The following is a 25,466-nucleotide window of genomic DNA, read 5'->3' on the forward strand; positions in this document are numbered from 1 at the left end:
CGAGGTCATCCATATCCGAAATGAATTAAGGCGGTCCCTAGTGACCATTGCAACCCAAAAATTGGGAGAAGATTTGGAAGATCTCTATGAGATTGCCACGGTTCCTTGTGTGAATTAGAGAACGAGCACAAGATTTGGAGAATACTTGGAGAGTTTGACACCTCTCGTAGATTGGAGAACAAGCGGAGCGCACGGGTGGCTTGTCGCTCCTCTCTTATCTTCACTTGATTGGTGACCAAAACCGGATATATTTTTTCTTTTGACACTGATTTGAGGGTAATTTAATAGTTGAGATCCCTCTTGCCGTCATACTTTTTAGAGCCTTAAAAGGAGGAAACAGCCAACGTACGTCATAGATGCCGGACACAGTACCGTGATATGAGGGGGTCCACCTATCGGGCGGTGAGGACCACCTTATCACACTGGGCCGGGAACAGCCTACGGAGAGCCGGGTACGCTTTAATACTCGTGTTCCCCCGGAGACCCACGTACCGGACCAACTTGACCCGCGTCGCCTGCCGTTGGATCAAACTGGGTCCCACCTAGTGGGCATGGGACCCACTGCCTCGACGTCTTCTGTCGCCTGGCGCCGCGCGTCAATCGCGCCTTTGTCTCTGCCCCGAGCCAGAGCCAACCTCTTGCGACCGGCTCCATTGCCCGGTATGCCTTTTCTCGCGAAACAACCCATCTATTTCTAGAGACTTTTCCCGAGTGCCGTCACTTCTATTTTGATGAATCTTCTGATAACTGGGCATTGGCCTCGTATTGAGCTCCCAGTCTCCCGTGAAGCAGTTTTCAAACTTGGATGGATATATCACACTTCCTTTTTTTATTTTTTGGGGGAGATACGTTGGATCGAGCCATAGAGTTTGACACCCATGCGGAGGAATAAAAGATTTCTCTGCAACTCGAGTGCTTTAGTACATTCCATAAATATTTTATATGGAAGATTTTTCTCGAAACCGTACTAGCTAATTAGTATAACATACTTTGCTCTTTAACTGGTGCAACTTCTACGCTTTTCTACGTACGCTGCTCAGTTCAAGCTAATTGAGCAGCCATTTTTATTTTGTTATGCATCTCTCAAAACATTCTCGTACTCATCGTAGCTCACTTGTATGTTTTCTATATCATGTACAAATTATAGAAGAGCGAAAAAGGAAAAGCTATATATATATATATGTGGGTACGGACGTACAAACTGGAAATAAAGTATTAACTGCAGCACGTAGGAAACGTAATTACATGATATTTTCTCCATAGTGGTCGGTCGGTTGTCATGGAAGAAACAACTCAAGCCACACTAGAGAAATGCAAACGTAGTGGAGGGCAGGGAAAACAGTACTTGGCCATCAGGCAAAGATACTGTTTCCTACTAGCTAATACATCAGTTTATATGCTGGTACTAAATGTACAAGGAAGTGGAGGGTAGGGAAAACACAACTACGACATCAAGCAAAGATACTATTTCCTACTAGCTAGCTAGTACATTAGTTTACATGCTGGTACACCATATATGACCCCTTCTCCTAACCAGTTCCTCCTTAGAGAGTACTATAAAGGAGGTAAAACGGCAGCAGACTAACTGTTCCTAGGGCCTGAGGAGGCTCCTTATGATCTCAGCCTGTGGGCTGTTGGAGTCCATCGTCGCCAGCAGGTCGGACAGCCGGTCGCTGAGGTCGCCCACATCCCGACGCAAGCTCTTGATGTAGCTGCACGTCTCCTTCAGCAGCTTCGACGCCGATGCCTTCATTCGTATGCAATAAATAAACGCACAATGGCAGTGTCAGTGCCTTCTGAAAAATACTGAAAGGAGCTACGATATCACTTGAGCCGTTTGGCAGGAAGGTCTAGGTGGTGTTGTTTCCTTACCCTGCTTGTGCTCGGGCGACGGGACTCAGGGAGCAGAGCTCGGAGCTTGGAGATGAGCTCATTCATCTCCTCATCAGTGATGCTGCTCTCCCGGCTCGACATCTTGATGGAGCTCCTGGTGAGAAGAGATGGGAAGAAAAGGGTGAGGGAGACGGAAAGGGAGTGAATCTAAAAACAATGGAGAGGCAGGAAAGGAGGGGAGGCGGGGGAGGGAGGAAATAGCTGGGGAAGGCCTCTGAAAGGCAAGCGGGCGAGAACGTATATTAAGGGAGGCTAGAGGCCCCACATGTTCCCCCTCGGTTCTCGTGGCGGGCCCTCTTTTTTACCAGGCCCATGGGCTCTCAAGAAGCAGGCGAGCCTACCCAAAAGATGCCTTCTCTCTTCTGTTTTTAAGTATTTGCCGCCCTCTATTGTCCTTGGTACCTTGTCGTTGTAGTATTCGTCTCCTTCTAAACTTTCGGTGTCAAGCACAACTAGAAGGCCCCCAAGGAGGGATATTAGAGAGCCTCTTGATTCAGAAACACCATGCAGTTTAGAGTACCTAAAGAGGAATTAGAGAAAAGGAGATTAGGACATGATCTCTTTGATTTAGCATCATTAAACCGACCGTGACTCATGTCTGCTTGCACACCAAGCATGACACGTGGCTGCAATCTGGGTCGGCTCTGGATCGATGACAGGATGGTCCGGTCCCCGATCTCCGGGACGACGTCGCGGCATGTCGGCCACCACGGACCGGGTCAATGTGGAGGCCCTGGATTTATCCACGTGACCGGCGTGAAGCTGCGGTGGCTTATGGGCCCTCTCCCCCTGTTCAATGGGCCGGGATGTCTGGCCCACGAGATTTATTTGTCCAGGTTCAGCTTAAGAGAGTGTGTGAGGGGGTTTAGTGGCTGTATTGTAGGGTAGTAGGAGTGACGCTATGTCTAAAGAGAGGGCTAACTACATGCCAGAGTTAAGGCCAATTAAGGTAAATGGACTACAAGTTGGGGGACATGGCAGGGCCCTTCATTAGAGCAAGGGTCGGATTGCATAAAGAGGCTGTTACAAATAGCCAACCAGAAGGGGAATTACCACACCCTCATGTTTACTTGATACTGGAAAGAGATTCCAACTCCAGGAAAACAGGATTTCCCCTCACGAGGTTATCGGATACCCATGTGAGGAAAGGGGCCATCACATTGGTTTTTGATGGCAAGGTGCGGGAGAGGTACTCTTCCATTTACTACAAACATTACATGGGCAACCTAAGCCTTCTTCTACCACCCACCCCTCACATGCGCTTTTACTTCACCAGCTTATTTGAGAATTGGGGGAAATAGAAACTTGAGTGATGGGGCTCTGAAGAGATTATTGGAAAAACGCAGTAATGTTCATACTTCTTCGTGAGAAGTTATAAGTACTGTGAGACCAACTAACAAAGGGAGATATGCCAAAAAAAAAATAGAAGGAAAAAGTAAAAAGTTAAATGTTGAAATATCTAGAGTATAATCTGCAACTAGTTGACAGAGAAATATTTGTTGGTTTCCACAGCCGTAGCAGCTAGCAGTAGGATAGGCTGATTATCTAGGGCCTCACATATCATGCCTATCATCATACAGTGGATGTGACTTCCATATGAGCATTACTCTGATAATTACTATTTATCAACGTGATGGCACTCCTATGACCATGGGAGAGGAAGTAATAGTGAACACAAATGTCAATGGTATCTCTTCAAATGACAATGATAACTTGTAAATATTTATTTGATTCTTTTTTGAGGGAAAAGTTTAGTTATCCATATGACTAGCCATAAACGGCAATGATACTCATCACAACATAAGTCTTTTTTCTTTTTAAACATCTTTTTCATTGCAGGGATTCCCTTAATTTGTGGGTGAGCCTGTAAATCACACAGACACACACACACACACACACACACACACACACACAGAGGTGCTCGTGGACTTGCCGGCTCTCCATGAGACGTGATGCACTGCATGCCGTGGACAACGTTGCATGGGCTGCCCCCTTGCATGGGCACTCACACGTGGTCATGTCCTAATTAGTTTACCGTTGGCTTCGGCTCCCTCTTTGTTTACCAGTCAGCGATGGAGTGGGGGCGGACCTTTGGATCTCCAGGGCGGCGTGGGGTTTCCACTTTCCAGGCCAATCCAAAGCAGTAAGTCATACAAACTGCCTTCGGCGGTGAGTTTTTAATGCATTAAACTCCGTTGTTGTTTAACTTGCCGGATTAATTAGATGTCTACTGATGATGACGACCTCTAGCTGTAGCATTAATATGTAGCAGGTGATCAGAGATCAGTGGCTGCATCGATATCGGTTGGAGTCCATCGTTATCTTGACGATGCATGTAATTACCGCATGCTGACATTATTTGGATCTTTAACTATGTTGCGTGACTTATGGAATGCAACACCGCTTCAGTTAAGGGGCACACGCATGTTAGGAACCATTGCTAAGTAGATGAAAACGTGATCCACTTCATGTTTGAACTTGGCTTGGATTGCAGGAACAAGCTTCGAGGATTGGAAATCAAATTAGTTCTTCGTGGATTAATTGCACTAATCCTCTCACACCATGTCAGATTGGAAACTAGTCTATAGCTAATAGTTGCATTACGTCCCACAGCAATATTTTTGAATACGATGATGGAGAGGTGCATGAGACATCATGCAGGGTTTAGTTCAAATAAAATTTTGTCAGAAGAGCATGCATACCACCATCGAACGATGATGGAGAGGCGCATGAGACAGGTAATTAAGAACGTACGTCTACTGAAGCATTTTGTGTTGGTTGAGTCTGAGCAATGCAAAAATAAAGTTTCTATATGTAGTGGATCTGCCCTTGGTAGAAACGACTGTGGAACAAGTTCAAATTTTCTACGACTGCAATTATCGAAATGCGTACACTGGTATAACACGAAGGTACTTATGATGGTCTCTCCATTCTCATTAGATTTATTCAGGGTCGTCCGTGTTTAGTGGAGAAACCAGCAAGTCATTCATGGGATCAATTCTGTTGGATATTAAACCAAATTTAGTGGTCGTCTCACTCGAGTCAACCTGCATGGTATCTGATGCGGGATTTGCACCCCGTCATCAGCACAGTCCCAACCGATCCGCACAGCGAAAGGAAAGTGTCCTCCAGGAGGTATTGTCCGCTTTGGGTCCGATTCAGGGGTCGAGCGTACCCGGAGCCCTCCTCACGGCGCTTCACGGTTTTGCCCCACAAAAGGCGCCTCCTAAGGAAAGGGTTATTGAGCCCCTCATTTAAGGCACAGACTTTTCCGCTGAACGGTCGATGTGGGATTAAATTTGGAAACCCCCCCACAACACAGCCCCCCAGCGGCAAGGTCCTGTGCAGGGTTAGGGGCCCCTTCCTGGCGCGCCATCTGATGCGGGATTTGCACCCCGTCACCAGCACAGTCCCAACCGATCCGCGCAGTGAAAGGAAAGTGTCCCCCAGGAGGTATTGTCCGCTTTGGGTCCGATTCGGGGGTCGAGCGTACCCGGAGCCCTCCTCACGGCGCCTCACGGTTTTGCCCCACAAAAGGCGCCTCCTAAGAAAAGGGTTATTGAGCCCCCCATTTAAGGCACAGACCTTTCCGCTGAACGGTCGATGTGGGATTAAATTTGGAAACCCCCCCACAACACAGCCCCCCCAGCGGGAAGGTCCTGTGCAGGGTTAGGGGCCCCTTCCTGGCGCGCCATCTGATGCGGGATTTGCACCCCGTCACCAGCACAGTCCCAACCGATCCGCACAGCGAAAGGAAAGTGTCCCCCAGGAGGTATTGTCCGCTTTGGGTCCGATTCGGGGGTCGAACGTACTCGGAGCCCTCCTCACGGCGCCTCACGGTTTTGCCCCACAAAAGGCGCCTCCTAAGGAAAGGGTTATTGAGCCCCCCCCCCCCCCCCCCCAACACACACACACAACAGTATCCTACTAGACATCCTTTGTGGCATGGTCAAAGAGTAAATAAGTTAATAGTCTAGGTAGCATGCTGCATGGCAAGTAAAATGAATAGTCACAAATGTCTTTAAAATTTTCAAATAGTTATGTCCCTTAGATTTTCTACATAATGTCTCCTAGAGTCTAGGTAGCATTGAATGCTAGTATTTATGATGTATCTTTAATGTTTCCAAAGGGCATCTTTAATAGTACCATAAAAATTTTAGAATTTTTTATATGAATAGTCTCCTAAATATCGAATTTTGCATAAATATCCTTTTAAATTGATATTTTTTATATGTATACTCTTGTAAAATACTTGTTTTACCATTCTACCTTTTTTTATCCTTATTTTGCATATGTACTCATACCATCTAACGCCGTTAAAAAATTAACGGTTTCAAATTAAAATGGCTAAAATACTCTTAATGAGTAGATGTGCAAAAAGAAACATTTATAAGGTGATTGCAATAGAAGATAAAAAAGTAATTTCAAATTTTATTTTATTTTTAATTAAAATAAATATAGTTTTTATTAACAGTGTTAGAAGGACCATTATATTTAGGGCATTTGTGCAAAAATGGTGTTTTATGAAAGTACAGAAATAAATACAAATTTTAAGAGGGTATTTACAAAAATTTAAATTTGTAGAAGGTTATTTATGCAAACAAAATCCTAAATTTTAATAGCTGTCTCTTGGATGAGTACATTTATGTAAGAGTCGTATCAAGAGTTACTATGTGACTATATAAAAGAATGCGAGGCCTTTTCCTCCACCTTCCTATCACGATCTGCGACTAATTCACGACGGACGGCGAAAGAAAGCCATGTAATAGTTCTTCTTACTTGCAAGCAAGTAAGAAGAACTAATGGAGTGAAACCATATCAGAATATTATACTCTATCTAAAATCTCTTGTTTTCTTTCACTGTATCAATTAGAGGTGTTGGGGGAAAAATGGACCACCCCATAAAGCAAGACTGAGCTCACGCAGGCCAAGCCCAAAAGACCGAGCTCATGCAGGTCGAGCTTATGCAAACCGAGCTCAGAAGATCGAGCTCATGCAGGCCGAGCTCATGCAGGTCGAGTTCATGCTGACCGAGCTCAGAAGACTGAGCTCATGCAGACCGAGCTCGTCGTCCACATGCTGCGGCCACGTCCTGCAACAGTCTCACCATACCATGCTTTGCTTGCCGGCCACGCCACGATACATCAACCAAGGACCAAACCCTGCTACGATTATCAACAATTAATGCGCATGGTCTCCACAGATCTCCGGCTTACTCAAAATCTCAGGCCATCCACGGCAACTCATCGACTTACTCAACTACGTCCGGTCACCCACAACAACTCATCGGCTCCAGTCTAGCCCTCCACGGCAATGTATTAATTCACATGATTGTGCTCAATCATGACGGTAACTCATTTAATTCGTTCGGTCACATCACAGGTAACCCTGTATCCCTCCTATAAAAGGAAAACTTCTTCCTCTTTAAAGGGGGATTCTTCTTCTAGATCATGACTCTAAGATCCCCGTATGCAATATCTCTCCTTCTCCAAATTAAGCTCCCCCTCTGACTTAAGCATCGGAGAGCCGGCGCCGGAAGCCCCGACTACCGGCTTTTTGCAGGTCCTCCGGAGGACGCAGCCCGCTGACGTACGATCAGCACCGGAGCTCCACCTTCTCAACCAGTGGTCACTCCTGGGTCCAATTTCCAGCAACAAGAGGGATACTGAATTTTGATGCTCCCGCTATCCTCAATATAGTAGCACCAAAGCTCAAGTGTATGAGCCTTCCATGCATCCAAAACTAACAATTGGTATCAGATCCACTCAGACCCGATAAGGTAGACAAACAAGAAGAGTTGTTCGAGGGCAAGAAGGTTCCGATTGCTGGATCATGGCAAAAGAGAATAGAGAAGCTAAAAATTAGCTTCAAAAAGGAGACACACCATAATCTATTACTCAAACTACAAAATTTGGAGTAGTCAAACAAGGTTACATCTACAACCTTGAGAGCTATGGGCTGTTATAGAGAAGCCTGCATATTGCATATCAAGGAAACTAAAAAGAACAGAAAGCTTTGGAGATTTTGTAAAAGGAAGTTCATCAAGACGTTTGGAAGCATGTCAAAGATCTAAAAGCTTAAGTAAGGTATGAGAAAAAATAGATTGTATTTGCTTTTATTACAAGAATTAAGTATGACCATTGGAATACTGGTTAGCAGACTTGAAAAGGAGAGTGAAGTTATAAAAGAAATTGAAATAGTAGGAGAAAAATGGAAAAATTGAGAAAGCAGAAATTAGTAAAAAGGAAGGAATAAAATATTTGAAAAGGAGTTAAAAGAAATTGATATTATTGAAGAACAAATTGAAAATGATAAGGAGAAAAAAGAATATATCGAAAAAGAAGAAAAAGAAAAGACAAATGTTGAAGAAGTTGAAAAAAATAGAAAAGACAGAAATTCAACAAAAGAATCAACTTTTATATCAAGTCCAAATGCTTGAAAATTTGGAAAGTCCAAAACTATGCTTCGGGGTGGAAGGTTTCTTCAGTAATATAGATTGGAGATAAGTATGGGGACTTTCTTTGATCAAGAGGAGCAATTATAAAAAAAGTTCAAGAAACATGAATGGCTTGCATGCACAAAAAAGAAAAACAAGCATGTTCTCATAAAGGTGCCATGGAAGCAAGTGAAGACTTTATGCAAGCAAGTCAAGACATTTCACATGTCCTTCACATCAATGGAAATGGCCTTGAATATTGTTATATTCAAAAGTGTTGGATTTTCTTTTTTCAGTCATTGGAGAACAACATTTCCAAGCCCCTCATGTCTAGTATTTTCGAAACGCTACAATAATACATGATGGAAGAAAATTTGGATTATAGGGGGATGTGTTGGGTTATCCCTCCTATGTTGGAGGAGACTTAGCCCAACAAATGTGGGCTAAATTAATTAGTTTTAGCCTATTTGGTTGGACTATTTTTGGCCCAAAACGTGAGGCCCATTAGGGCAACCTTTTATGTTGAGAATGCAGGGTATGTGAGCCGTCTTCCATGAATTAAAAATAGAGGGAGGCAGGGGAGAAGATGCAGAATTGATATTCAGCGCGCAGTCTTGATCAAACGACGATCGGGAGGTGATCCGTGGTCCGATCGAGCTGAAATTTGGACAGCAGGTTCGCAACACGTGGTTCTTCAATCTGTACGGTGTGATCGCCATTTGCAGTCTTCTATCACAGTCAGATTTTTTCAGAAACGTGGCTGCTGTTTATGTGAGATCTTCTCAATCTTTCTCTCTTATAATTGATGTTTGCCAAGAATATTGTTCTTGAGATTATGTGGTGATATATGCCTCTAGTTTTGGCTAGAGAGAACAGATTGTATACCCATTATTTGTTGATAGTGGAAGTTTTTGGGTGGACTACGGTCCCGTGGTTTTTACTCTCCACATTGGGGAGGTTTTCCACGTAAAAATTTGGTGTTCCTTTTGTGTTTTATTTTTCTGATCAGCTAAGTATTTGCGAATGCCTTGATATATATATTAGGTGGATTGGCTCTAGTTGTTTGTTTTCTAACAGGTTTACACAAGGTGGGAGAGTTGTTGATTCCGTTGTGCTTTAATTATCTTGTTTGTTGTTACCTCCCAATCCCAACAAGTGGTATCAGAGCGAGGTTGTTGAATTGTTTTATCTTATGTGAACAATGGAAACAAATACTGCTAGAATGATTAATCTGAATGGTACTAATTATCATACATGGAAAGGAAAGATGGAAGATCTTCTCTATGTGAAAGGTTATCATCAACCGGTATTTTCTACTATGAAACCTGATGATAAAACTGAAGAGGAGTGGAAATTGCTCCATCGACAAGTGTGTGGATATATCAGGCAATGGGTAGATGACAATGTTTTGAATCATATTAGTGGAGAGACACATGCACGCAGTTTATGGACCAAGCTTGAACAATTGTATGCCCGAAAAACTGGAAATAATAAATTGTTCCTTATAAAGCAAATGATGTCCTTGAGGTATCAGGATGGAACTCCTATGACAGATCATTTGAATACATTCCAAGGGATCATTAATCAATTGGCCACAATGGGTATCAATTTTGATGATGAGGTACAGGGATTATGGCTTCTAGGCACTCTGCCGAACTCGTGGGAGACAGTGAGAACAACATTATCTAACTCAGCCCCGAATGGTGTTATCTCAATGGATTTAGCTAAGAGTAGTATTCTGAATGAAGAGATGAGACGAAAATCACAGGGTTCCTCTTCACAGTCAGATGTCTTAGTTACTGAGACGAGGGGGAGAAGTAAAAGCAGAGATTCGAAGTACAGAGGCAAGACCAGAAGTAAGTCCAATAAATTCGCTAATGTTGAGTGTTATCATTGTGGTGGAAAGGGGCATATCAAGAAGTATTGTCGGAAGCTGAAGAGGGAAAACAAGCAAAACAAAGATACAGATAAGAAGAAAGATGATAATGATAAAGATCAGGTTTCTATTATTGAAAACTTTCTTATTGCTTGTGATGTTGATGTTGTTAATCTTGCATGTCATGAGATGAGCTGGGTAGTTGACAGTGGTGCTTCTATTCATGCTACATCGCGGAGGGATCTCTTTTCAACCTATATAGCTGGTGATTTTGGGGTTGTAAAAATGGGAGATAGTGGCATAGCCAAAGTTGTCGGTGTAGGCGATGTTTGTTTAGAAACCAACAATGGCACAAAGTTGGTTCTTAAAAATGTGAAACATATTCCCGACATCCGTTACAACCTACTTTCTGTGGGTAGACTTGATGATGAAGGATTCTGCAATACTTTCTCTGATGGTAGATGGAAGCTCACTAAAGGAGCTTTGGTTGTGGCTACAGGTAAAAAGCACTCAACTTTATACTTGTTACAGACAGGGCTCTCCAGAACCACTATCAATGCAGTGGAGAATGAAGATACAGTTGAGTTATGGCACAAGAGACTGTGTCACATGAGTGAGAAAGGCTTATCGATGTTAGCTAAGAAAGGACTACTACATGGAGTGAAGAGTACTCATCTGAGAAATTGTGCTCACTGTTTAGCAGGTAAGCAGAACAAAGTTTCCTTCAAAGCATCCCCTCCTTCCAGAAAACCAAATGCACTTGATCTGGTACATTCAGATGTTTGTGGTCCAATGAAGACAATGACACTTGGTGGTGCTCGTTATTTTGTGACATTCATTGATGATCAATCAAGAAAGATATGGATTTACACTTTAAAGACAAAGGATCATGTATTGGATGTTTTCAAACAGTTTCAGGCCTCAGTTGAGAGAGAAACAGGGAGAAAGCTGAAATGTATCCGAACAGATAATGGAGGAGAATACTCAGGTCCATTTGATGATTATTGTCGAGAACATGGTATTCGGCATCAGAAAACACCTCCGAAGACACCTCAATTGAATGGTTTGGCAGAAAGAATGAATAGGACATTGGTGGAGAGAGTCAGATGTTTGCTTTCACAAGCAGGGTTGCCAAGATCTTTTTGGGGTGAGGCTTTGAGTACAGTTGTACATGTATTGAATCTCACACCTTGTGTTCCCTTGCAGTTTGATGTGCCAAACAGAGTCTGGACAGGTAAAGATGTTTCTTATGATCATCTTCATGTCTTTGGATGCAAGGCATTTGTGCATATTTCCAAAGATGAAAGGTCCAAACTTGATGCCAAAACTAGACAGTGCATATTTTTAGGGTATGGTCAGGATAATTTTGGGTACAAGTTTTATGATCCAGTCAGCAAAAAGCTTATTAGAAGCCGTGATGTCGTGTTCATGGAAGATCAAACCATACAGGACATTGAGAAAGCAGATAAGACAGAGCCACAGTATAGTGATGACATGATAGACTTGGATCCAGTTCCTATAGCACCAACACCAGTGCCAGAAAATGCTGATGAGTTGCAGAATGACCAGCCAGATGCAGTTGATGTGAATGAAAATGCTCCCATACAGACTGAAGCAAATAATGATGCTGATAATCAGTTGCAAGAACCAGATGTTCCAGCTCAACTAATTAGGAGATCTAATAGAAATAGACAACCTTCCACACAGTATTCAACTAATGAATATGTGCTACTTACTGACGGGGGAGAACCCGAAAATTATGAAGAAGCGATGGAAGATGAATACAAGAAAGAATGGATTGAGGCCATGAAGGATGAAATGAAGTCACTATATGAAAATCACACCTTTGAGTTAGTAAAGTTGCCTAAAGGCAAAAGAGCTTTGAAGAATAGGTGGGTGTACAGAGTGAAGCAAGAAGAACACTCATCATGTCCACGGTATAAAGCTAGATTGGTTGTCAAGGGATTCAGCCAAAGAAAAGGTGTTGATTTTAATGAAATATTTGCTCCAGTTGTGAAGATGTCATCTATTCGAGTTGTTCTCGGTTTAGCAGCTAGTCTTGATCTAGAGATTGAGCAGATGGATGTCAAGACTGCTTTCCTTCACGGTGATTTAGAGGAAGAAATTTATATGGAGCAGCCAGAAGGTTTCGAGGAAAAAGAAAAAGAAGATTATGTATGCAGATTAAAGAAAAGTCTTTATGGCTTGAAGCAGGCACCGAGACAATGGTACAAGAAATTTGAGTCAGTTATGGGGGAGCATGGTTACAAGAAGACAATTTCTGACCATTGTGTTTTTGTGCAGAAATTTGATGATGATGATTTTATTATTTTGTTACTTTATGTTGATGACATGTTGATTGTTGGCAAGAATGCTTCTCGGATTGATAGGTTGAAGAAGCAATTAAATAAGTCTTTTGCTATGAAAGACTTAGGGTCAGCAAAACAGATCCTTGGCATAAGGATTAATCGAGACAGAGATGCTAAGAAGTTGTACATGTCACAAGAAAAGTACATTGAGAAAGTGCTTCAGAAGTTTAATATGGACAAAGCTAAAGTGGTTAGTACTCCTCTTGCTACTCACTTTAAATTGAGCACTAAACAGTGTCCTTCTACAGATGAAGAAAAGAAAGACATGCAGAAAGTTCCATATTCTTCAGCGGTAGGAAGTTTGATGTATGCAATGGTGTGTACAAGACCAGACATGGCTCATGCAGTTGGCACAGTTAGTCGTTTTCTTTCAAATCCAGGAAGAGAGCATTGGAATGCGGTGAAGTGGATTATGAGATATCTTCGAGGTACGTCCAGTTTGAAACTTAGCTTTGGATGTGAGAAACCTATGCTAGTTGGTTACACAGATGCAGATATGGCTGGAGATGTTGATACTCGCAGATCTACTTCAGGTTATCTAATTACTTTTGCAGGAGGAGCCGTGGCATGGCAATCAAAGTTACAGAAGTGTGTTGCACTTTCTACCACTGAAGCAGAGTTCATTGCAGCAACAGAATCATGTAAAGAGTTGCTATGGTTGAAAAAATATATTGAGGAGCTTGGTTTCAAGCAAGAACACTATGTGTTATATTGTGATAATCAGAGTGCTATCCATCTTGGTAAAAACTCTACCTTTCATTCAAGATCGAAGCATATAGATGTGAGATACCATTGGATTCGAGATGTTCTGAGTTCTAAGCTGTTGGAACTTGAAAAAATTCATACAGATGATAATGGTTCTGATATGTTGACGAAGTCTTTGCCAAGAGAAAAGCTTGAGGTATGTCGATTGATCTCCGGGATGGTGAATCCCTCTACATAGTCGGGAGGGGGAGATTTGTTGGGTTATCCCTCCTATGTTGGAGGAGACTTAGCCCAACAAATGTGGGCTAAATTAATTAGTTTTAGCCTATTTGGTTGGACTATTTTTGGCCCAAAACGTGAGGCCCATTAGGGCAACCTTTTATGTTGAGAATGCAGGGTATGTGAGCCGTCTTCCATGAATTAAAAATAGAGGGAGGCAGGGGAGAAGATGCAGAATTGATATTCAGCGCGCAGTCTTGATCAAACGACGATCGGGAGGTGATCCGTGGTCCGATCGAGCTGAAATTTGGACAGCAGGTTCGCAACACGTGGTTCTTCAATCTGTACGGTGTGATCGCCATTTGCAGTCTTCTATCACAGTCAGATTTTTTCAGAAACGTGGCTGCTGTTTATGTGAGATCTTCTCAATCTTTCTCTCTTATAATTGATGTTTGCCAAGAATATTGTTCTTGAGATTATGTGGTGATATATGCCTCTAGTTTTGGCTAGAGAGAACAGATTGTATACCCATTATTTGTTGATAGTGGAAGTTTTTGGGTGGACTACGGTCCCGTGGTTTTTACTCTCCACATTGGGGAGGTTTTCCACGTAAAAATTTGGTGTTCCTTTTGTGTTTTATTTTTCTGATCAGCTAAGTATTTGCGAATGCCTTGATATATATATTAGGTGGATTGGCTCTAGTTGTTTGTTTTCTAACAGGTTTACACAAGGTGGGAGAGTTGTTGATTCCGTTGTGCTTTAATTATCTTGTTTGTTGTTACCTCCCAATCCCAACAGGATGCTGGATATTAAACCAAATTTAGTAGTTGTTAACTTAAATGGCATCATGCTAGGCATCCTATGTGGCATGGTCAAATAATAAAAAAGTCAGTAGTCTGAGTCAAAAAGAGCAATATAAGTTGAGTCATTTAATAAAGTGAATAGTTATGAATATCATCGAAGTTTCCAAGTAGTCAGTGCAGTATTCAATGCAGGTATTCATGATGTATCTTTAAGAGTGTCTTTTAGAGTTTCATGAAAGTATTAATAGTTGTCTCTTAGATGTTCCAGTACATTTATGTAAGGTATACATCAAGAATTACTATTTAACTACATAACTTATGGATCATTTTTGTAAGCAAGTTAGAAGAACGAATGGTGTGAAATAATATTAGTGTTATATTCCATTGACCTTTTCCTACTCTCTCCCACCATATCAATCAGACAATATTAGAACTTCAATGCTTCCATTGTTCTCATTATAGTCACATCAGAGCTCAGGTGTATGCATGTAAGCCTACCATATGTCCAGAACTAACAAATTCTTGCTGGCATGTTATTGTTTACCATGTTTAATTTCAACTTGCAGTAAAAACTATTATTCTGACAACTTGGATGCAGATATCGTCCCTTAGAACTTTTTTACTGTCCGGTGGAGTAAATATGAAAGTAACATGCATATCCAGCCATGCGACGATGGGCAAGAATTTTATGTTAGCTTAATTTATTATTATTATTATTATTAATGCTGGTTCCGAAAGTTAGATGCTTTCATTGCCAATGGGGAGAAGATTAGAATGTAGCTGTAACGTACAAGCATAAGTAAGTATCTTATACGTATCTCAAATAAACTACGAGAGGAAGAAAAATATATAAAAATGATGTTGCAAATGCGGATGACCTGCAGTAGTACATGCTTGCACAGGGATTTCTGGGCTCTACGCTTTGTCATGCGAAGACAGAAATGATGATGATGATGATGATGGCATGACAACAGAAATTAATTTAACTTGCAGAAGATGCAAGCTGGTTAGTCTTTTCATGGCAACGAGGAGACCTGGCCTTGAGGTGCCTCATATATATGTGAATAGATAGATAGAAAAGAATCGAGTTGCTTTACAGGAAAAGAATGAAAGGTCATGATGCCCATTATGATGGATGAGTCGCGGCATGAAAGTTTAGGGGCTTAATTAATTCATGCCTTTCATGATGTTGAGTACAAGAACACACTTAATGAATGCTATAAGAAATGCTTAAGAGCCATATTCCGATTCTTGTTTCGTGAAAAGGCCTCCGACTAAACCTATCTTGGACCAATCCAAAGCCCATCAGCCATGTTGTTATGAATATTTGCTTCAAAAAAAAATATTTATTGAATTTATTCAACTGAAATGAAACAATATTTATTAAAATATCTTCAAAAAAATCTTGATTAATAGGTTCATAGCCATCCACTAACTACTCCTTCACCTTCTCGTGTATCGAATATACCTAATACCATTACTAGTATTATTACAAATAAAAATAAATTAATTTTTTCTTATTATAGAAAGGATGAAATTTCCAAAAAAAATAGCATATGGGATATTGGAGGAACTCAAAAAGTAAATTTTCTAGATTTACATGATTAAATTAATAACTGTTGCAGATTGTGATATGATCTAGTTCTTCAATATTCAAAACCAAGGATAACACTATGGAATTTGTTTGGTTAAATTTGATGAATTGAAATATTTGTTTTTGCAAACTAGATGTGTTTTTTATTTGAAATCTTGGCTATGGAAGCACTTCTTTCGCTCAATTTTACAGCGTGCCGTTGGTCTGCAAGGTTATTTGATTTAGAATGTCTAACTTTTTTGGTTCCTAGATTGATCTTGATCATGTTGTAATTCTTAAATAGTCTAGTGTTGCTATAAATATGAATAATATAATTGTCTTTTAATTTTTTCATTCTAAAAATAAATACAAAGTTTGTTTGATTCTGAATTGGTCCTAGAATTATGCTGACTCAGGTATTGGCTTGGATCTTGATTTGTTTCGGACATGATCGAAAACCAGGAGCAAAAAAAATCTTATAAATTACAAGAATCGAATTGCTTATTTATTAAGATACATATTAACATCCATTTTAGTAGCTGATTTAAATAATTAACAATTAAAAAAATATTATTTTAAAATTTTGATAGACAAGTTAGACAAATTTAGTAGATATTTTGATATGCTGCACCATTACCTGAATTAACTAAGTCCCTCCTCACTCTTGAGAAAAAAAGGAAAAAATATTAAACCAAGCTTGAACTTGGTTCACGGGCTGAAAAATAATTTCAAAAAAATCTGAATTATGTTAGCTTGATTAAGCTTGGCTCAAGCATGAACCAAGCTTGATACAAACTTGAATTAATTTAAGCTTCATTTATGATTATCAAGCTAAATAATTAGGCTCATGTTCAACTACATTCACAGTTAAGTTTGAATTAAAAATCAAATAAGAAACAAATCAAGCTTTATCTTAAAACTTAGGTTGGAAAATAAAATCAAACCAAGCAAGCCAAGCTTGATAAGACTGGGGTCGATTAAGCTCTGCTCAAATACATTCTTATATTCGGGGTTGGGAATCACTTATATGGCGTATCACCACTCAATTGTTGAAATTTCAAGTATTTTATACTTACGTAGAGGTGAATTAGTATATTGATTGAGCTGGGAATCATCAAGCAGACAGAGCCTATAGTTTGGATTGATGATAGGCCTCTGCTTTAAGAGATTTTCTGAAAAAAAAAATATTTCTATATTATACATAAATAGTGGACTTTTTTAGACTTGATTATCCTCAAACATATGCATGTATTCAGAAGCATGTTGTAATAGTTAAAGCATTCATATTGGAGTCAAAATACATGCCAATATGCAAATGGAAATATTTATTCAGCAATCATTTTACTTCAAGAATGATCAGCAATAGGGTAGTTCAAATCAGAATGTTATTTCTAATATCATGCATCAATGAGTTATAGTCTCATTATCATCAAATTATTGAAAACATTCTTGTTGTTCATGATCTTTTTTATTAACTTGTCATCCTTTTTGTTAAATTAACTCCCCTTTATGACAGAGAAATAGTGCTACAAAAATTATATCTCATCAACTATCAAGTAATTCATAAATTTAGGAATATATCCATGACTTATGCTTGAGATAACTACAAACAATCATAAATTATCTTGATGTTATTTTTTAGTTATAACCAAACATGAGATATTGGACATTTTTGTTGCATGTTTCGGTTGGGAAAGGTGACAAATGGAAGCAAAGAACAAGAGCAATTAAAGAACTTAGAATTCTCTTCTTTCTATAAGGATGGTGGAACGAAGGAATTAGGCTATATATGGTTCCAATACTTCGAGGGTAGAGCTTCACCAATAAAGGCATTGTCACCCACTATTTGAGTGCACCAAGTGCGTTCATCAGTGCATAGATTTTAGATCCCTCATTTTCTCCATTTCTATGCACTTCCTAAATTATTAATGTAAAAAAAAGGAGAGATATTATCCAGTTAATCTCCCAATGATTTGGAATCCTAAGAAGGGTAAATCGATACATTTCTAATCTTTAATATTTTTTAACACAAAATGAATGTCCCAAAACTCGAATATGCGCTGTTGCACTTGTTAGCCCTAATCTTTTACCGGTGATTGAATTACTAATATGGCATCCAGATCACGGGTTCGATCGATCCCAAATATGATTCCTAAGTTAAACGCCCCTTTTGATGTCCAATTGCATTTTTTGAGACAACTCCTACGCACGCGGAATTTACTGACGAGTAAAAGAGAAGTAAGAAAAGAGTGGAAGTGGTGCACAAGCAAACGGGCTAAAAGTGCCGATTGGTCAGGTTTAGCTATTTCCATGCTAAAACCGAAGTAAATATGTTAAATTCCATATGCTTCAAGATGAGGTGAAAAGATAAAGCTGCAAGCAAAAAAAAAAAAAAAAAAGGCACATGAAATATAGGATATGATTGGCCTGAATTTCAGGTAGTTCGGGGGTGGTTTGTCCAATGCAATAAGATTGTGAGTTATTTTCAGGACCCAACTCAGCCAAGCATTTTATTGGCATAGTTTTCTGATCCAATTTCCAAGAGTTTGTTTGATAAATACAACCACTGACTAATGATTCAGTTAAAAATAGTTCATGGTACTCCATTTAGAAACCCTTGATACAAAAGTCTCATCACTAGTCGTGGAATCTCACGGTCAAGCCAACTTGTGGAATTGGTAAGGGGTCCATGAATTATACCTGCAACAGGCCATGGGCAGCCCAAGCCTGTCCAACGGCATTTGAACCCCTCACATGGAGTGGGTTTATGGCCCGGCTTAGTATCTAGGCGTAGATTAGGGGCAACAATTGGGTTGAGTCAGATCAGATACAGATGAGTTTGGACACTAGATAGATCAAAAATTTATCAACCCGAACCCAATTTATTTACCAAATAGGTAAAAAAATTCAGGCTTGAACCTAATTTTTTATTAAATAGGTAATTCAAGTCGAATCAAGTTAAACGGGCCCATTAAGCTTGCTGCTCCCAGCGTAGATTAGCCTTGCCATCGTAACATAGGCCCAAGTGCAGAAGGCCTGGGTTATTATTTAGCAGTCCCAAAAGAGTACTCATCATTACATCAAAACATCTATTTTCTCCCATCTATATTCCATATAACAACTGACTGTTACATGTAACATGGATCAAATTATAAAACACTAATTAATGAACAACAATTCAAGTAATGTTACTTACCTATCCAAAAGTTAATGATCAAATTATCAGCTGGATCTAGCAGAGTGTGGATGGTGTGGGCGATAGCTACCCGCTACTCAGGGACATTCGGGCTATGGTGTGCAGGGGAATACCCGCTACTGGATCTAGCAGAGTGTGGATGCCGGCCCAACTCCCCGCCTCAGCCCGTTTTAGTTGCCTCGGCCCAACACACCGCGTTGGCCCAATTTAATATTTATCGCGTCCGCACAGTCTCCAACTCCAAGGCACAGTCCGTGACTTATCGATTGCCCGAGTTCCCGACTTCCCGTCTCCTACTCTTCTCCTTAGGGTTAGGATTTAGGGTTTGTGCTGCGCCGCCCGAGCTCCATTTGGCTATTCCCTCCCTCAGGTCAGGCCTTAGTCTCTCTCGAGCCTCTCCCCTCTCCTTCGGACCTTCGCCTCCACCCTCTCCTCCTCCGTGCCGACAACTTTGGCCTCCCCGTCGACGGCGATCGTGGCGGCTTGAGGACCACACTCCACCATCCGCGACCTCTCCTTAGTTAGGGACTTAGGGTTAGAGTTTGTGTGCCGCCCGAGCTCTATTCCCTCCCTCAGTCTTTCTCGAGTCTCTCCCCTTTGCTCTCCTTCGGATTCTTCGCCTCCCGAGCCCTCTCCTCCGGACCTCTGCCTCCGCCCTCTCCTCCCCTGTGCCGACAACTTCGGCCTCCCCATCGACGGCGACCGTGGCGGCTCGGATCCTCTGCTCTACCGAGGTAAGAAAGATCTATCTTTTCTTCTTTCTTCCTTTGATGTTTCAGTCTTTCCTCTTTTCTTTTTCTCAAAGAACTTAATTAAAAAAGTCAGACCTTGTTCTTTTGTTAAGGTGTTTCCAATTCGTTTACAAGGATTTTTGTCGATAGTTGTGCAATCTGTGATGAAGTTGTTGTTTATTGCTGAGTTGCAATGATTATTCATCAAATTAATCACCATCTTTCGGCTGAGATTGCATAAACGTTTTGCTATTTTTTTTATTTTTGATTTGTTAGTCCGATAGATAAAATATGAATGCCATGAGGTATCTGATGCTCAGTCTAATCGATGGCTGTGCTTCTCGTTAGAGTGGCAGATAAGGAGACGAACAGGTCTTGCGACACTGGTTGCTCTTCTTCCATGAGCTTCCTGTTACTTTTACCCTGCTTACATCTTTCTGTTCGAATCCTTTAGAAAATTGTTTGAGGTGTTGAAGAAAATTAACCAAAATCAGTAAGAATTTTGAGAAAAAAATCTTTTCTTGCAGGTAAATTTTGATGATTGGCCTAAATGTTAATGTTTCAGGATGGTTATTCCCCTAGATTTGTTCCACTCAATCTAGCAAATGATTATTCTTTACCTTTGGCTGCTTGCAATTAGATATACTTTGAAAGGGTTCTCATTTAATTTCAACATTTGTGGAGGTTGATTTGTTTGGACAGCTGCTTTACATGAGGGTGATGTTGATGCTGAACATTTATGGTGTGCTTTTTCATGATGATTTTTTCATGATTTATCTCCACATAGCTTCATTCTTATAATCTTATGTTATTCAATATAGCTATTTGATAGTTTCTTTTGCTAGATTCTTTTTTTGCACAGGTTGCTATTGTAAGTTTGTAACTTTGGGATAGCAAGAAAATTCATCTGGAGATTGCTAAGCAAAAGGAAATTCATCTTGATGTATGCAATGCTGTTTTTATTTTTATTCAATAATAGTCTAGTAGCCATCCCTAGAGGGACAAGAGGTGGAGATATTAGGTGTTCAGTTGGTCTGATGATCTGGGTCTGTGATTCTTGGTTGTAGTTCTATTAGCCTGGCTTTGTTTGTTAGGGATGCATGGAGTTGGTGCAGGCAACTGGTACTTGATATTCTTGGTTGTATGCAATGCTGTTCAGCTCTTTGCTATTGCTCTCTTGTGCCCGATATGAACTTAAATTGTGATCTGAAGTTGGTGCAGGCAGCTGGTACTTGATCTGTTCGATCACATAACTTTTGTCCCCTTATATTGAGGTACCAAACTCTTTTCTCTCCTTATCTTTTCATTAATTTCCTGACATCTATTATCGCAACTTTTCTGCGATACGAGCTCTTTGATTTGTATTAATCAAGTTGTATTAATCAACTTTTTTGCGATACAGGCTCTTTTCTACGATACGCTGCTGCTTTCTGGGTTATAGAAATATCGTGTTTTAGCAGCCACATTTTTGTCAGTGTTTATATTCTTGTGATTGAAAACTGACTACCTGTTCTCTTCACCATTTCTACAGTAAGTTACAGAGTGATGTTTTGAGGGAAGCAATCTCTCAGATTGCAAATGATTCTCGAGAGAAGAAGCGCAATTTTACTGAAACCATTGAGCTACAAATTGGTCTGAAAAACTATGACCCCCAAAAAGATAAGCATTTCAGCAGATCTTATGTTTACCTAATATAATTTTTAATGGCAAACATCATACAAATAACTTGTCCAATGCATTTGAATTCAGGGCCTGGTTGTTCTTCTATTGTCTATGGAGAGGCAGAGGAACTTGGACCTTTCTTAATACAAAAAGGCATGCCAGAGCTCAAATTCAACAAGCATTCTTGGAACCGGAGGAATTGCGACTCATCACTCGCCTATAGGCCCTATACTGGTAAGCTCATCACTTGTAAGCTGTGAAATACATATTATTGATTTAAATAACTTAGGGACAAGATCATTAAACTACATCTGCATTATATCTGTTGATGAACAATGTATGAAGAAAAATGAAAACATCTAGTAGCTCATTTTCATTAATTACAATTTGCAGCAACAAAATATTATACTAATGCTTGATTATGTCTTCTGCAGACAGAGAAAATAGGGCTTGACTATATGGATGTTGAAGCACTAAAAAAATAAATAAAAACAAGAAGCTGGTCAAAAAGCTTGCTAAGAAGTACCATGCTTTCCTAGCATCAGAGGCCATCATGTATATTGATATTTGTTCTATGTGAAGCAGATTTTCTTTTCGGGCTATTCCATATGTAAATTTGGATGATTTGACTTGTATTCCTTATCTTTGTAAAGATTAAATATTTTTTGAATATTGTTGGTATTAGATGAATGATTAAATACTTGTATTCCTTATGTTTAGCTTTTTGTAAAGATTGAATGCTTTTTTAATGTCAATGATGTTGGGACAAGATTTTTGTAATGTTTTCTAAATTTACCTTCTTTTTTTTCTTGTGCTGCTTAATGTATAAAACAGGTTGGATCGGATTGGGTTGGGCTAAGGTCTAAGGCTAAGAGCCTAAGTGGTTATTGGTTAGTGGTTACCTATTTATTAAACAGGTTTGGTTGGGCAGGTTAAATAGGTTCAAACAGGTTAAACGGGTCGGGTTGGGCAGGTTAAATAGGTTGGGTTGGGCAGGTTAAACAGGTCGGGTTGGGCAGGTTAAACAGGTTTAAACGGGTCGGTTAGGCAAACAGGTTAAACAGGTCGGGTCGGGTTGGGCAAACAGGTTACCCGTTAATTAAATAGGTTAAACGGGTCTGGTCGGGTTACCTGTTTAATAAACAGGTCGGGTTCAGGTTGTAATTTCTGACCTGTTTAATAAACAGGTCAGGTTCAGGTTTATGATTTTCTGACCCGATCTGTATCTGACCCGACCTGTTTATACCTGACCCGACCCGATTGCCACCCCTAGCAGGGGGAGTACGGGTCCCCAAAACCATAGATGATCCATCGTACCGGGCAGCAATCCCTTAGGCACACCCGTATAAAAAAATTCTATGCGTGGCACCAAAGAGGGCTAACAGCTTAAGTTTGATTTAAAGTTAATTTTAAACTTGAACTATGAGATCAGCTTAATTTGTTTACCACTATTTTGAGCTTAATTAATTTTGTTCCAAGTTGAACAAAAGATTAGCTTGATATCTTGAACCAAATTGAAATCAATTCAAACATGAATCAAGCTTGACTTCAAGCTTGGTTTAAAGCTTAGTTAAGCATGAATTAAGATTTAATTGATTCAAAGACTACAAAAAAAAAAAAGCCTTGATCTAACATTCTATTTTCTATTTAAGCATGAACTGAAATTGGTGAGATTCATAATAAGTGTAAAGTTCTCTCTTTGCAAATTACGTGTACTATAATTTCCACTCTCAATAGGAATGCAAGTGGAGCAATTCAATTTATATTAAATATGTTTTAAATCGTAATATGGCATTAACTAATTACAAATCCTTTTCTTAACTTTCTTTTATCATAAGATATATACTACATATAGACAGTGCAACTATTAACCAATATAATGAATATTAATTTTAAATTTTTTGAGCTGAAAATTTTTTGATATAAATTATCCTTGGTGGAATGGTGAATAGATATTATTGTTTGATCCAAAACTAGAAGGATCATTGTTGCAGCAACTCATGCCGCATATAAGATGAAAGATAGGGGTGTCAATGAAGGCTAATAATCCACTAACCTATTTCAAAATTGACCCAAAATATATGGCTTAGATATGAAAATAAACCGATAAACTATTTAGTTTGGCTTGAATTTCTAAATTAGACACAAAGTCTTATTGCAGCAAATTTGGATTTACACAAGTCCATAACCCAAATTAAACCTGAAACCTAACCTAAGTATCTAAATATTTACATGTATGTATATATATCCTCTCACATATAAATACATAAGTATCTAAATATTTACATGTATGTATGTATGCATGTATGTATATCTATCAATTATTTTAATCATAAAAGATAAAAATCAAGTAGAAAGTAGTAAAGCCATAACCCATCACATGTATGTATGTATGCATGTATGTATATCTATCAATTATTTTAATCATAAAAGATAAAAATCAAGTAGAAAGTAGTAAAGCCATAACCCATCGTATTCCACCAGATTCCTCTCTATGTCATTTATGGTAATATATCTATAATATATTGATTATGATTTAATATTTATATTGAACAATCTCTTTCACTCTTTATATTTTTTATTGCATGAATATTTAAGTAACTAATTTAATAATTGTACACATACATTCTTCTAAAAATAATTCAAAAGTGTAAGGAAATAACTTGCTAGATATTTGATTTTTACCTCAAACCTCGTCCCATACCGGACATTTTCTTGGATTCAATCTACAGTACGCATATAAAGTTTTAGTTGAGTTTTTGTTCAGATTTGGATCTAACAGATATATTTTGAGTTGGGTTATGGACATGGCCAAACGCAACCCAAACCACACTAAGTGATACGTAACAAAAGACTAAAGTATACAGTTGAAATCGAATAAAAATCATGATGCAACATCAAAACATTATGATGTATTAGTTTATTTTATAGCTAGATCTTGATTTTCATGCGAATATACCTTTATGAATCCATATTCTGATTTATTGGGATAATAATTATTATGTTTGCACACGTATAGAGCTCCTCACCAGTACCAGACCTCATATCAGTGCCACACTATTATAGTATCTGGTATGGTACAACACACAGAATGCCTAACATATCAAGTATTGCGGTACAATATGGTATATTCGGTATTATTCGATACGGTATGGTACAACATATCATGCTTAGGTCCGGCTAAACTCACACAGAGAGCTACATGACAATGGACTCCTGAGAGTTCAACTTCCACCGGTATAAAAACTTTTTAGAACATCCCAAAGTACGCATGCAGCGTTTGCGTTCAATCAGAAACTTTCTTTTCACCACCTGGAGCTACCACATTTCACCTTTTCATGCGCCGTTTTCACTTTTACCTTCTTTTGATTGTAATGGAGGAAGAAAATTTCCCCCATGGACCATTTTTCACTTTTACTGTGATAAACAATTATCACAGTGATCAGTAAAAGTGAGTAAAGCTGTCGTGGAAGAGGTACCACAGTTGGTTAAGCTAACAAAGCAAATAAAACCACTCTGTCGCACTCCAATTATATATTGAGTCAGCTTTATGAATAGTTCACCATCTACTCTCACCAACATATCCATAATTCATTTTCTGAAAAAATTCAATATATTTCTAAGTAAAATCCAGACACTTCTATTTACCAATGCCTCAAGCCTTCATTCAATCTGTCCTTTCTGTTTTGGTTAGTTCTACACTACTTTCTTTTTCTTTACTGCTTAGATACTAAGGATGAACAAGAAAAGAGATGGTACATAAAGAACTCCTAAAGATGAAAAACCATTCCTCATCACAAAAAAATATTCATGAAACCGGAGAGATGTCCCAAAGGAAGGAGCTTCAAACAGACTACATCAAAATTGAGTATTGGAAACAAACTATTGAAAATAAGCATCAAGTTTCTTCCAAGAAAATGTAAATTTCATTCAAGAAAAAAAAAGAGGACAATCATATTAGGCAAATAAGGGCGTCTCCCACTACAGCATTGAGGAAGGGTCA

General features: G+C 39.4%; 2 long non-coding RNA genes and 2 other non-coding genes across 9 annotated transcripts; 3 read left to right on the forward strand and 1 right to left on the reverse strand.

Annotated features, from left to right (window-relative positions):
* Nucleotides 1–1,187: 1,187 nt before the first annotated feature.
* LOC103700551 lies at nucleotides 1,188–2,120 on the reverse strand. Its single transcript, XR_602997.3, has 2 exons — nucleotides 1,873–2,120; nucleotides 1,188–1,747 (listed from the first exon to the last, which is right to left on the reverse strand). It is a non-coding gene; the product is annotated as an uncharacterized LOC103700551 (long non-coding RNA).
* A 17,173-nt stretch (nucleotides 2,121–19,293) lies between these two features.
* On the forward strand, nucleotides 19,294–22,176 carry LOC120106969. 6 transcript variants are annotated; one of them, XR_005508955.1, is made up of 5 exons: nucleotides 19,302–19,804; nucleotides 20,647–20,744; nucleotides 20,896–21,075; nucleotides 21,204–21,697; nucleotides 21,898–22,176. It is a non-coding gene; the product is annotated as an uncharacterized LOC120106969 (long non-coding RNA). The 6 variants fall into 6 exon arrangements; XR_005508950.1 differs by having other exon boundaries at nucleotides 19,294–19,804; nucleotides 20,329–21,075; XR_005508951.1 differs by having other exon boundaries at nucleotides 19,296–19,804; nucleotides 20,486–21,075.
* LOC113461281 lies at nucleotides 19,955–20,039 on the forward strand. Its single transcript, XR_003383440.1, has one exon. It is a non-coding gene; the product is annotated as a small nucleolar RNA Z196/R39/R59 family (small nucleolar RNA).
* Nucleotides 20,095–20,236, forward strand: LOC113461282. Its single transcript, XR_003383441.2, has one exon. It is a non-coding gene; the product is annotated as a small nucleolar RNA F1/F2/snoR5a (small nucleolar RNA).
* Nucleotides 22,177–25,466: the final 3,290 nt, after the last annotated feature.

This window comes from Phoenix dactylifera, unplaced genomic scaffold, assembly GCF_009389715.1.
Source record: "Phoenix dactylifera cultivar Barhee BC4 unplaced genomic scaffold, palm_55x_up_171113_PBpolish2nd_filt_p 000713F, whole genome shotgun sequence".
Classification (NCBI taxonomy): Eukaryota; Viridiplantae; Streptophyta; class Magnoliopsida; order Arecales; family Arecaceae; genus Phoenix; species Phoenix dactylifera.